A 13865-nucleotide genomic window follows, 5' to 3' on the forward strand; every position below is an offset into this window, starting at 1 on the left:
AAATTATTTCCTCTCAACTAGCAATATTTGGGGGAGTAGATTTAGATAGATAGAATTCTAGTTTGTATCCTTTTTTCTGAGGAGAACAGAGTAGGCCAGCCTTATAGTTGCAGCATCTTGCTCCCTTACAGGTCGGAATAAAATTTTTTCTTTTAAAATATATTTATTTATTTAGAATATTTTATCATGGTTACATGATTCATGATTTTTCTCCCCCCCTCCCTGAGCTGACAAGCAATTCTATTGGGTTGTACATGTATCACTGTTCAAAGCCTATTTCCATGTTATTCATATTTGTAGTAGAGTGATCTTTTAATGCCAAAACCCCAATCATATTCCCATCAAACCATGTGATTGATCACATGTTTTCCTTCTGCATTTCTGCTCCCACAGTTCTTTCTCTGGATGTGGATAGTGTTTTTTCTCATAAGTCCCTCGGGACTGTCCTGAATCATTGCATCAATACTAGTAGAAAAGTCTATTATATTCAATTGTGCCATAATGTATCAGTCTCTGTACAACGTTCTCCTGGTTCTGCTCCTTTTGCTCTGCATCAGTTCCTGAAGTTCTTTTCAGTTTACATAGAAATCTTCCAATTCATCATTCCTTTCAGCACAATAGTATTCCATCAGCATCATATACCACAATTTGCTCAGCCATTCCCCAATCAATGGACACCCCCTTGTTTTCCAATTTTTTTGCCACCACAAAGAATGCAGCTATAAATATTTTTTGCATACATCTTTTCCCCTATTTTCTCTTTGGAGTATAAACCCAGCAGTGGTTTGGTTGGATCAAAGGGAAGGCATTCTTTTAAAGCCCTTTGTGCATAATTCCAAATTGTCCTCTACAATGGTTGGACCAATTCACAACTTCACCAGTTTTGCCACATCCCCTCCAACATTTATCACTTTCCTTTGCTGCCATATTAGCCAATCTATTAGGTGTAAGGTGGTACCTCAGAGTTGTTTTTATTTGCATTTCTCTAATCAGGAGGGATTTAGAACACTTTTTCATGTGCTTATTGATAGTTTTGATTTCTTCATTTGAGAACTGCCTATTCATATCCCTTGACCATTTGTCAAATGGAGAATGTCTTGATTTTTTTGTAAATTTGACTTAGTTCCTTATATATCTGGGAAATTAAACCTTTGTCAGAGAGTTTTGTTATAAAGATTTTTTCCCACTTTGTTGCTTTCCTTCTAATTTTGGTTACATTGGTTTTGTTTGTACCCTTTTTACTTTGATATAATCAAAATCATTCATTTTACATTTTGTAATGCTCTCTATCTCTTACTTGCTCTTAATTTCTTCCTTTCCCACAGATGTGACAGGTATACTATTCTATGTTCACTTAATTTATTCATGATTTCGTTCTCTATATTTAAGTCATTTACCCATTCTGAATTTATTTTGGCATAGGGTATGAGATACTGATCTAGACCTGATTTTTCCCTTACTGTTTTCTAATTTTCCCAGCAGTTTCTGTCAAATAGTGAATTTTTGTCCTAAACACTGGGATCTTTGGATTTGTTGAACAATACCTTGCTGAGGTTACTTATCCCTAGTCTATTCCATTGGTTCACCCTTCTGTCTATTAGCCAGTACCATATTGTTTTGATGACCACTGCTTAATAGTACAGTTTAAGATCTGGTACTGTTAGGCCCCCATCATTCACATTTATTTTTTTATTATTTCTCTTGATATTCTTGATCTTTTGTCCTTCCAGATGAACTTTGTTATAATTTTTTCTAATTCTATAAAAAAGTTTTTTGGTAGTTTGATAGGTATGGCACTGAAAAAGTAGATTAATTTGGATAGGATTATGATTTTTATAATATTAGCTTGTCCCATCCAGGAGCAATTAGTGTTTTTCCAAATATTTAGATCCAGTTTTAATTGTGTGACAAGTGTTTTATAGTTGTGATCATATAATTCCTGTATTTGTCTTGGTAGATAGATTCCTAACTATTTTATATTGTCTAGAGTGATTTTAAATGAAGCTTCACTTTCTAACTCCTGCTGTTGAGTTTTGCTGAAAATATATAGAAATGCTGATGATTTATATGGGTTTATTTTGAATCTGTAATGCAGAGATGCAATCAAGGCATTTACCCTTGCAAAACGTAACTGTAGAACTTCTGGCAGTTGGCCACCCTCAGAACCAAGGTCAGTTGGTCCCAGAAGCTTGTGAAGAGTGGAGGGGTGAACTGGGCTCTGCATTCAGGCTGAAACCTTGCCTTGAATCTGTGCTTTGGTCTTTGGACATTTGGAGCTTAGCTAACTTCTCCAGACCTTCCCTGATCTTCCCTATATCATTCCCCTATTACCCTCCTGATTTTCCTGTGGGTTTTGGGAGAAGGGTGGATTTTTGGGTTGTAGCAATTAGACTTTGAGGATTTAGTTCCCCATAGACAAGTAGGGATTACCCTTGAAACAAACTATTCTTTGCTTCATTGTTTTAGTACTCCCTAACCTAAAGGGCAGCCAAACTTCCCCAGCCTGAGAGAGAGCAAGCTCTCTCTCATTCCAAGCCATTCCTGTGACCCTCCCCCTCCTTGATCTTCTCCCTAGTGGCTGTTAGGGAAACCCTGAACTCCTCTCCCCTTGATAATCAATCCTGAAACTTTAATAAACCCCATTGTTACCTATTCAAACCCTTTGCTAAATCATTGGCTCCACAATAAGTGAGGGTTGAAGGAGGGAAGAAATTATTCCTGAGGGAAGCTGGAGGCATCCATCTTGGGAGGAAGTAGTTGTCTCTATACTTCCTCCTGGAAACCCTTCAGTTTCATTGACAGGGAGGAGCCTTGGGACTCCTTCTTTGTGGACTTGAGAAACTGACTAGAAAGCCCTCTAGTCAGATTCAAACCACTTCTGACTGGCCCTAACCTTTGTGTCTGTACAAATTTTGCCTGAAAGAGTCCAGCCTTCCTCCCCCAGTAATGTTTGTCTCTAGTCTAAGTGTCTCCCTGTTGCAGCTGCCTCCCCTAATTACCTCATCATCTCCCATACCATTCATTATACTGCCTTGTCCTCTATTTCCCTAAACTCAGCCATTCCCTTATATCTCTCCTTACCACCTCAATCCACTATTGCACCTTCCTTTCCCACCAAAGGACCAAAACCCCCTATTTACCTTTTCTTTATTTACTTTTACCACATATCTTGCAACTTTCTTAAGTTGTTAATTATTTTCACAAGACTTAATTGATTTTCTAGGATTCTTTAAGTATATAATCATATCGTCTGCAAAGAGTGATAGTTTAGTTTGCTCGTTGCCTATTTAATCTCTTCAACTTCTTTTTCTTCTTTAATTTTTACAGCTAGCATTTTAGTATAATATTAAATAATAACGGTGATAATGGACATCCTTGCTTTACTCCTGATCTTATTAGGAAGAATTCTAACTTGTCTCCATTGCAAATGTGAGTCATAATTTCAATAAATCCACATAGTATAACCTACCTGGGCAACACACACAACACACACACACACACACACACACACACACACACACACACATACAACATCTTACACTCAAATCTGATTAATTTCTCATTACCAAACACTTGGCTACATTTCAAATATCTCTTTGCCCTTAGTCCTTAGTGGATTCTGTTTTACCATTCCTATATCTAAGCACCTTAAGCAACCCAGGGCCCATGTTATCACACTCTTAACAGACCTTAGAAGGAACAACAGAAGGTTGCTGGCAACCCTAGATACTATGCCTCATATAATCTTGAACAGGACTTATTCTTTCATTCAATAAATCAAACCCTTCCCCTATATTGATGTCAAACGTTGTGATATTCTACATAACCAGGAAAGAAAATTCCATACCATCTATGGTATGTTAATTAAACTAGAAACTTAGTCTATTTCAAAATAATATTTTAACTTGCTAACTCTGAGTTGCTCTGATGAATTTCTAATCAATAAAAGGAAAATAGATTTGTAGACCTCAGTTCATATAAGTCTGGAATGAATAACATCTTAATCTATGAAAGTGAAATGTAGTACAAAAAGAACATTGAGAAATTGACATTAGTTTTTTTGTTTCTTAAGCTTAAAACATACATAAAGAACTATGAAGATTTTCCTATGACACTTCAACAAGAAAGACCCTTGAAATATTTTTCTCATCTAAATTATATCTTCTATTTGAAGCATAAAAGAGTAAGCAGCTTTCATTCTGGAGTCTCCTTTGTCCATAGGAGGCTGGGCATAAGTCATCTGGAGCATTTCCTTTAGAATCACAATGTTAGATGCCCCAAACCTATTTACCAAGCCTTAACTACTTTCACCCATAAGTCATACCTCAAATTGAATATGTCTTCTATGAAACTAGAATTTCAACAAAAGGGGTGAGTGACTATGCAATAGACATTTAATCAATTTCCAAAGGATTTAGAAAACACGAACACTAACATTAGAAAGGCAATAGCTCTGGAAAGGCTTGGGCCAACCCTAAGCCAAAATCTTAAAGTTAGAGGCACAAATATAGAAGCTTCCCTCCACCCTACAAAACCCCACAGTAAAAGGGAAATATACCTGCTGTAAGAGGGTTAAAAACCCAACTTGTACCAAAAAAAATTGGTGGCCACAGAGTAGAAAGAACTTTAATTGATTTCCTCCTTCTCAAATCTGGTGGTATAGGTACTTACCTTGCATTGCCCGGATACACAGATAGATGTGCCATTCTGATCACAAGGAGTGCCATCAATAACCTTCTCAGCTTGCCTCACGTAGAAGCGATAGCCCATTGCTTGGCAATTCAGCTCACACTTTTGATTTCCCCGTACTATGGAAAAATAGTGAAAAAATTCACAAGTGGTGAATTAGAGCAGAATTAGCAGGCAGAATCATAAATAATAACTTGCCTTTCATCCTCTCATTCTTATTAAGCAGGATTCATCGAGCTATTTTTTCTCTAAAGGCCAATAGATTTCATATATGTCTGTCTGTATGTGTGTGATTATATGTTTTACATATATTATGTGTATGTAAGTACATATATGCATAATATATAATATATGTATATATATGTATGTCCTTGTGTATTTTGGAGAACACAAAAATAATACTAAGTTCTAAGCAATGTTCCAAGGTCATTACAAAGTCTGCATATATAATTATTGTTAACAATCTCAATTTTCCCTTCTTATATAATCATATTTTCTCTGTTATTCCCCTTTTCCTTCTGTTTCCATTGTCTCACACTCACATGCTCAGCGTCATGCTCAAAAGCAATCTCAGCAAGCTAAAAGAAAACACCTGAATCTCATGGATCATTAGGATAAGAGAGAAGTTGCTATGTAAGTCCCTGTATCTTTGATCTTATAAAGATAAGAGAGGAGTAGCCAAGAAAGTCTTCAAATAAATAAAAATTAAGATGAGGCTTTAGAAGTCATTTATTACAAGTTCCTTCCTACTTCATAAACTTTTCCTATAATATCTAAACTAAGTTAGAGGACAGGCAGCCCACTAAGTAAGAAGATATGTTGTACAATCTTGAACAAGTTATATCACCTAAGGGCTTTCAACACTTTTATCTCCACTTTTCATGAGATATAAAACACTCAGTTATAGGAATATTAAATTTTATACAAATGTGCCTGAAAATGTTTTATCTTTAGTGCAAGAACCTGGGTGGCATACTCTTCTTTTTTCTCCATCTCTTGGGATACTATTCATATAGACCCATGAATGAGTTTCTCACATGATATCAAACTATAACTGCCAAAGAAAAAAGTTAAGGAAATACTTGTATGTGAAAAGTTAACAACTGACTCTTCAAATATACCAAAACATCAGATTTGGAAAGAATCATAAAGACAACTCAACCCACAGCTAAATAAAAGTCAACTCCAACAACATTTCTGATAATCTTCTACTTGAAAAATTGGAAGGAGAGGGAGCTTACTACCTCTCATCAGTCTTTTTTATTTTAGAACAACTATAATGTCAAATAAATATTTGGCTAGATCAAATATAAATCTACCTCTCTATACCTTCCACCATTTGCTGACCTCTGGTGCCAAGAAGAATGAGTTCAGTATCTTTTCTACCTGATGGTTCTTCAAATACTTGAAGACAGTAATCATTCCTTCTGTCTTTTCTTCTCAAGGTTAAGAATTGCAATCCATCAGCTTCCTTGAATCAGCTTTTCAGTGCATGAGCTACAGTTTTCTCATTACCCTGGCCCCTTCCTCTAGATACACTCTACCTGATATACGTCCTTACTAAACTCTTGCTCCTAGGACTGAACAGAACACCCACGACATAACATCTGAACAAAGCAGTGTTCAATAAATCCATCAGTGCCCTTGCAATGGACACTAGCCCCTCAGGTTAATATTAGCTTTGCATGCTTTTACTTCATACCAATGCCTCATTTTTGAATTTTTAGTTCACTGCATATTTCTGCACAAACGGCTAATTGTTCCTCTCCTCTCCAATCTTATACATTTATACATATGAAACTAATTTTTTTAATCTAAGGGGAAAAATATAAATGTATTTCTATTAACTTTCATTTTGTTATATTCAGCCACTGCTCTAACCTGCCAGGGATCTATTTCTGTTTTGACTATCAGTTAGCACACAAGCTAGCCCTCTCTAAGAGGAACACTTCGATGGCCCTATGATTTCATTGTTGCACATACTCCTTCTAACTGTGCTCTTTGCAATCCAAGCCTCACTTCCATTCAAAGATGTTGTGGGCCTTAACATTTGATGATTACCAATGAAGCATGTGGGGCCTTCCTGAGTTATAACTTGTACTCTTTGCATGATAGTACATCATACTGATAAATTAATATGTGTCCCTTCTATGAAATTTTTCATTGTTGATGCATTTTAATCTATTGATTTCTACTGTCCTTTGGGTAACCAACAACTTTAATTTTTCAGAAAAAGTAGTATCTCATGACTTGAATCTATACAGAAGCATAAAAAAAGAGGTTGAAAAGATATTCTTTTAGTGAAAAAGTGAAGATTAAGAGCATTTTAGGCATAGGTAATAGCCAGTATAAAAGCATTGAGGTGGAAAATAAAAGGTCAAGTACAAAGAAGAGCAGTAGTTCAATATAGCTGGAATATAGAGTTCATAGAGGGGATCAAGAATAAAAAAAGACTGAAAAGAAGTAAGGAACCAAAAGTTAGCTCCAAACTTAAGGAGGCAGGGGGCGGGAGGAGAGATGAAATCTCACTTACTTAAAATTACTTGACCTTTACATTTGTAAACATAAATATATGCCAAATGGCTTTTTAAAGACTCCTAAATGAAAACTGCAAAGCAGTACTCTCAGAGAAGGAAAGCAAATAGTCACTCAAGAAACACATTTTTGAAAATCTAGATATCAAATAAATTTTACTATGAATGTCCTTGTTTTCCCTTACTTAATAGAAGTGAAAGTAGTAGGCTGATGAAGGAAGGTTCTAAACTTCATGAGTTTATAGGGCAGTGAACTTTTCTATCAATCTGTGGAGGAAACAAATATTCCCATTGAGTAACTTGAGAGGAATGAGGGACATTGAGCTTATAGCTTCCCCAATAAGATCTTACTAAAGATGAGGTTACCACTTTATGTTTCACTTATTGGAGATGAAATGATTGACTATTGTGGGCCATATCCCTTTGTGCTGGCCCTAAAGAGGAATATAGTTACAGAGTAGAACTTTATTGGCGGGATATAAGATATCCCAGAGCAACAGAGCTAGGAGGAGACTTAGGTGCTAGAGCAGGGGGATTATTTTAGAAACAAAATCTGTGCAGGTTTACAACCATCCCTAGGTCCCAAATTATGATTCTTTGGGGGAAAAGATTTATGGTTGTTTTGTATGTTCTCTACCATGGACCTGAAATTATGGCCAATTCCTGAGCCACAACTTCCTAGACAGAGAAGGGAAATTTCCTGGGCAATTTTAAAGTTTGAGAACCCAGCCTTCTAAACAGGAAAAAGGATATGAATGTTAATGACACTCTCAGAGTTTGTCCTTGAAAAGACACAAGAAGGGAGTTATGATGACATTAACCAATGCTTTACTTCCATCCAAAGATGCTGTTGACCTTGTCTAGCTCTCTTAATATTTGATGACATCTGATGGAGACACAACAGAAATTTCTAGTCTCTTAGAAAGAAAAAATATCCACATATAGACCCTAAAGCTGAAAGAAAAGCAAAAGGTTAAATCATAGTAAAGGGGAGCAAATAACCCTGGATTTTGCCTTCTGCTGTTATTGTGAGATATTGAGGCAGTATAACGATTCTTTGGGAATATAATTACCACCTTAGAAACACAAGTTTCTTCTTCTGATGTTAAACGAAACCTTTACAGTGGTGTATCATAAGGCTGTATGGGGCTCCTAGATGAAAGCAGGATCCATCTGAATGTTACCTTTATTGCAACCCCAAAGTTATTTAGCTTTCAATGAGATGTAAACCAGAGTGGCCTTTGAAATCTGAGGATAATGTAGGACTTGCTGAAGAGGAAGAATTATATCTATTGTTTACTGACTACTTTGAATAATTAATATGTTTTCTGATTTTCTGTGGCATAAAATTAAGGTTGTCTTGTAAATAATATTCATTATTACCTTGAGTATTTGTATGAGAATCAGAGACTCTTCAACTCACATTTATGGAAAACTAGGCATGAGCTACATTCTGGAATTTCCCAGAGGTATTCATGGTAGAAGCAAAATAAGCCAAAGAGAATTGTATGAGAGAAAACTTAAAGATTAGACGATCTATGAAAGCTTGTTACATAGGGTCTAACGGCCATGGGTTACATAGTAATCTCAAAGACTGGAGTAATAAAAGCTTGCCAAAGGTAATAGTGGGCCAAACTCAGATAGTATAAAAATTTTATCCCTCTTTTTCTCTTTGCTCCTACTCTAATTTTATAGGTAAAAGAAAGAGGAAACGGTGTGAGTAAATACTGGAGGCTCTTCCCTGAGGACAGAGCAACATCTGTGCTAAGTTTAGAATCCATTCAAATTTCACAAATTCATTCCAAGTTTAGCACCAAAATCCAAACTTCCAGGCTCAAGTTCCCTTTTTCGTTAGCAATATAGGACATTCTTGTTCAAAGGAAGCAGGGTCGTAAAAGCAGCTCATAAAACTTGGATGTGGCAGAGTGCTTACCAGAAACATTCTGATGAGTTGAGTGTAAATGAATAAGAAACATGTGGAGCTAATTTCTTGGGAATACATACAGGGGTTAAATGAAGCGGGGGGAAAAAAAGGTACTTGGGGAAAATATCTTTTAGATTTTTCTCAAACCAAAGCACAGGACAACTAGTATGAGGCACTTAGCTAAACTGAGTAACTTAGCACTAGTCAGAGCAAACTGTTGAGCTCAGCCTCCCTTCTCTTGCATTATCTATTTGGCCAGTTTGTAATAGAAGATCCATTTAGCCTCAGATTCCAGATATCACACTAAACTCAGACTAATTTTATTTAACCTGATTTCCACCAGACTATACTTTCCACGGCAAAGTTATGGGAAATAAAGTATAAAACATGCTTCTAATAATGCAAATTCCCTTTTTAGCTTTCATGCCTTTAGACAAAGGAGATAGTGAGAGAGAGAGAGCAAAAGAGTGAGAGAGACAGAGACAGAGAGACAGAGAGAGCGCACACTTCTGAGACTCAATTTGTTCCTTTTCTGAAAAAGGAAACTTCTCAGGAGCAGAGACCAAAACATCAGTCTGGCAACACATCATTTGTCAAGAGGTCAGTCTCCTAGCAGTCTCCAAAAGCATAGATCTAAAAGTAAGCCAAAAAGGCTTCTGGACTCTTGAAATAAGTATAACAAATTCTCAGTGCTAACACTATGCTAACACTATGTACTTTACTCCTTTGCCCTTTACCTAGTGCTATTCTGACCCTTATTCACAATACAGACCTTAAACTTGGCTCTCACTTTCCTTATGCAGAACAATAATAAAACTAATAAGCTAAATAGCAGAAAATGGAGCTATTAGAAATAGGCACAATGACAGTAACGGTAATGACCATTTGATAGTCTGACATTTAAAAGGAAAATGGGAAAAAATTAAGTAAATTTCAAACTACATAAATATCCATTATTGCATTTTGTGGCAAGACTGATGAACCTGAATTAAGAAAAGACTACACAGATCAGTCTTAATTAGAACATTTGTAATTTTTATCAATTCCCATCATGTCTCCACCTTTTATAAGCCAGCTCTGCAATAACTGCCATTAAATCTCAAGTTTTTAAATATCTTCCCTTAAGCTCATATTATAAGCAACAAATTTCACAGGCATATAGACTTCACAGGGGATGGAGAACTTATTCTCCCAATAGTAATTCAACTTTGGGTAGAAGCATATTGAGAAATGTCATTCTCTGCCTCATCCCTGACTATTATATTCAGGTTCAGACATCCTTGAAAATGCAGTCTCTTCCCATCTCACCCACACTTCTTCCATTTCTTAAAATTAATATATGTATTTTTTTAAAGAAGAAAACCAAATTAACAGTATCAAAGATGAAAAGGGAGTCCTCACCTCTAATGAAGAAGAAATTAAGGCAATCATTAAAAACTATTTTGCCCAATTATATGGCAATAAATATAGCAACCTAGGTTATATGGATGAAGATTTACAAAAATATAAATTTCCTAGATTAATAGAAGAAGAAATAGAATACTTAAAACAATCCAATATCAGAAAAAGAAATTGAACAAACCATCAAAGAACTCCCTAAGAAAAAATTGCCAGGGCCTGATGGATTCACAAGTGAATTCTATCAAACATTCAAGGAACATCTAATCCCAATACTATACAAATTATTTGATATAAAAAGCAAAGAAGGAGTCCTACCAAATTCCTTTTATGACACTGATTTGGTACTGACTCCAAAGCCAGGCAGACCAAAAACAGAGAAAGAAAACTACAGACCAATTTCCCTAATGAACATAGATGCAAACATCTTAAATAGAATACTAACAAAAAGACTCCAGCAAATGATCATGAGGGTTATCCATCATGATCAGGTGAGATTTAAAACAGGAATGCAAGGATGGTTCAACATTAGGAAAACCAACCACATAATCGACCATATCAACAAGCTAACAAACAAAAGTCACATGATAATCTCAATAGATGCTGAAAAAGCCTTTGACAAAATACAACACCTATTCCTATTGAAAACACTAGAAAGTATAGGAATAGAAGGGCCTTTCCTAAAAATAATAAACAATATGTATTTAAAACCATCAACAAGCATCATATGCAATCGGGATAATTTAATAGCCTTCCCAATAAGATCAAGCATGAAACAAGGATGCCTATTATCACCTGTATTATTTAACATTGTACTAGAAACACTAGCAGTAGCAATCAGAGAAGAAAAAGAAATTGAAGGTATTAAAATAGGCAATGAGGAGACTAAGCTATCACTCTTCATAGATAATATGATGGTCTACTTAAAAAATCCTAGAGAATCAACTAAAAAGCTAGTGGAAATAATCAACAACTTTAGCAAAGTTGCAGAATACAAAATAAATGCACATGAATCATCAGCATTTCTATATATTTCCAACACATCCCAGCAGCAAGAGTTAGAGACATTCCATTTAAAATCATCCTGACAATATAAAATACTTGGGAATCTATCTACCAAAACAAACACAGCAATTATACGAAAACAACTACAAAACACTTTCCAAACAAATAAAATTGGATCTAAACAATTGGAAAGCCATTAACTGTTCATGGGTAAGACGAGCTAACATAATAAAAATGACCATTCTACCCAAATTAATTTACTTATTTGCTGTCACACCTACCAAAGTACCAAGAAACTTTTTTACTGAATTAGAAAATAACAAAGTTCATTTGGAAGAACAAAAGATCAAGAAAATCTAGGGAAATAATGAAAAAATGTGAAGGAAGGTGGCCTAGTAGTACCAGATATTAAACTATACTATAAAGCAATAGTCATCAAAACAATATGGTACTTGTTAAGAGACAGAAGGAAGGATCAGTGGAATAGACTTAGTTTAAGTGACATAAGCAAGACATTCTATGATAAATCCAAAGAGCCCAACTTTTGGGACAAAAATCCACTATTTGACAAAAACTGCTGGGAAAATTGGAAAACAATATGGAATAGATCGGGTCTAGATCAACATCTCATAGCCTATACCAAGATAAATTCAGAATGTGTGAATGACTTGAATATAAAAAAGGAAACTATAAGAAAATTAGGAGAACACAGAATAGTATACTTGTCAGATCTCTGGGAAACGAAAGAATTTAAAACCAAGCAAGAGTTAGAAAAAATTACAAAATGTAAAATAAAGAATTTTGATTATATTAAATTAAAAAGGGTTTGTACAAACAAAAACAATGCAACCAAAATTAGAAGGGAAACAACAAACTGGGAAAAAAATCTTTATAAAAAAAAGCACCGACAAAGGTCTAATGACTCAAATATACAAGGAGCTAAATCAATTGTACAAAAAATTAAGCCATTCCCCAATTAATAAATGGGCAAGGGACATGAATAGGCAATTTTCAGATTAAAGAAATCAAAACTATCAATAAGCCCATGAGAAAGTGTTCTAAATCCCTAATTAGAGAAATGCAAATCAAAACAACTATGAGCTATCACTTCACACCCAGCAGATTGGCTAAAATGACAGCAGGGGAGAGTAATGAATGTTGGATGGGAAGTGACAAAATTGGGACATTAATGCACTGGTGGTGGACTTGTGAATTGATTCAATCATTCTGCATGACAATTTGGAACTATACCCAAAGAATGCTAAAAGAGTGCCTGCCCTTTGATCCAGCCATAACATTGCTGGGTTTGTACCCCAAAAAGATCATAGGGAAAAAGACATGTACAAAAATATTTATAGCTGCGCTTTTTGTAGTGGCAAAAAACTGGAAAACGAGGGTATAACCTTCAATTGGGGAATGGCTGAACAAATTGTGGTATATGCTAGTGATGGAATACTATTGTACTCAGAGAAATAATAAACTGGAGGAATTCCATGTGAATTGGAATGACCTCCAGGAATTGATGCAGAGTGAAAGGAGCAGAACCAAGAGAACATTGTACACTAGCAGCAATGCAATGACCCAGGACAATTCTGAGGTATTTATGGAAAAGAACGCTACCCACATTCAGAGGAAGAACTACAGGAGTGGAAACACAGAAGGAAAACAACTGCTTGAATACATGGGTTGATACGGACTTGATTTGGGAAGTAAACTCTAAACGACCACCCTAGTACAACTATCAATAATATGGAAATAGGTCTTGATAGATGAAACATGAAGAAACCAGTGGAAATACACGTTGGCTACAAAGGGGGTGGGGGTGGGGGGAAGAGAGTAAGAACATGAATCATGGAACCATGGAAAAAATTTTTCTAAAAAAAAATTAAATTAAAAAAAATTCATTAAGGGAATAAAGTGGAAGAAGGCATACTTTGATCTGTACTCAGATTCCAACAGTTCCTTCTTAGTAACAGATAGCATTTTTCATCATGATTCCCTTGTGGTTATCTTGGAAACTTGCTATGCTAATAATGGTTTAGTCCTTCACAGTTGATCATCATATAATATTTCTGTTACTACATACAGCGTAATCCTGGTTCTGCTCATTTCTTTTTGCATCAGTTCATGTTTTTCCAGGTTTTGCTGAACTCAGTCTATTTTTTCATTTCTTAAGACACAATAGTATTCCATTACAACCGTATAGACCACAACTCTTGTTCATCCATTCCCTAAGCAATGGGTAACGAGAGAGAGAGAAAGAGAGAGAGAGAGAGAGAGAGAGAGAGAGAGAGAGAGAGAGAGAGAGAGAGAGA

This window comes from Gracilinanus agilis, chromosome 2 (genome assembly GCF_016433145.1).
Source record: "Gracilinanus agilis isolate LMUSP501 chromosome 2, AgileGrace, whole genome shotgun sequence".
NCBI classification, from domain to species: domain Eukaryota; kingdom Metazoa; phylum Chordata; class Mammalia; order Didelphimorphia; family Didelphidae; genus Gracilinanus; species Gracilinanus agilis.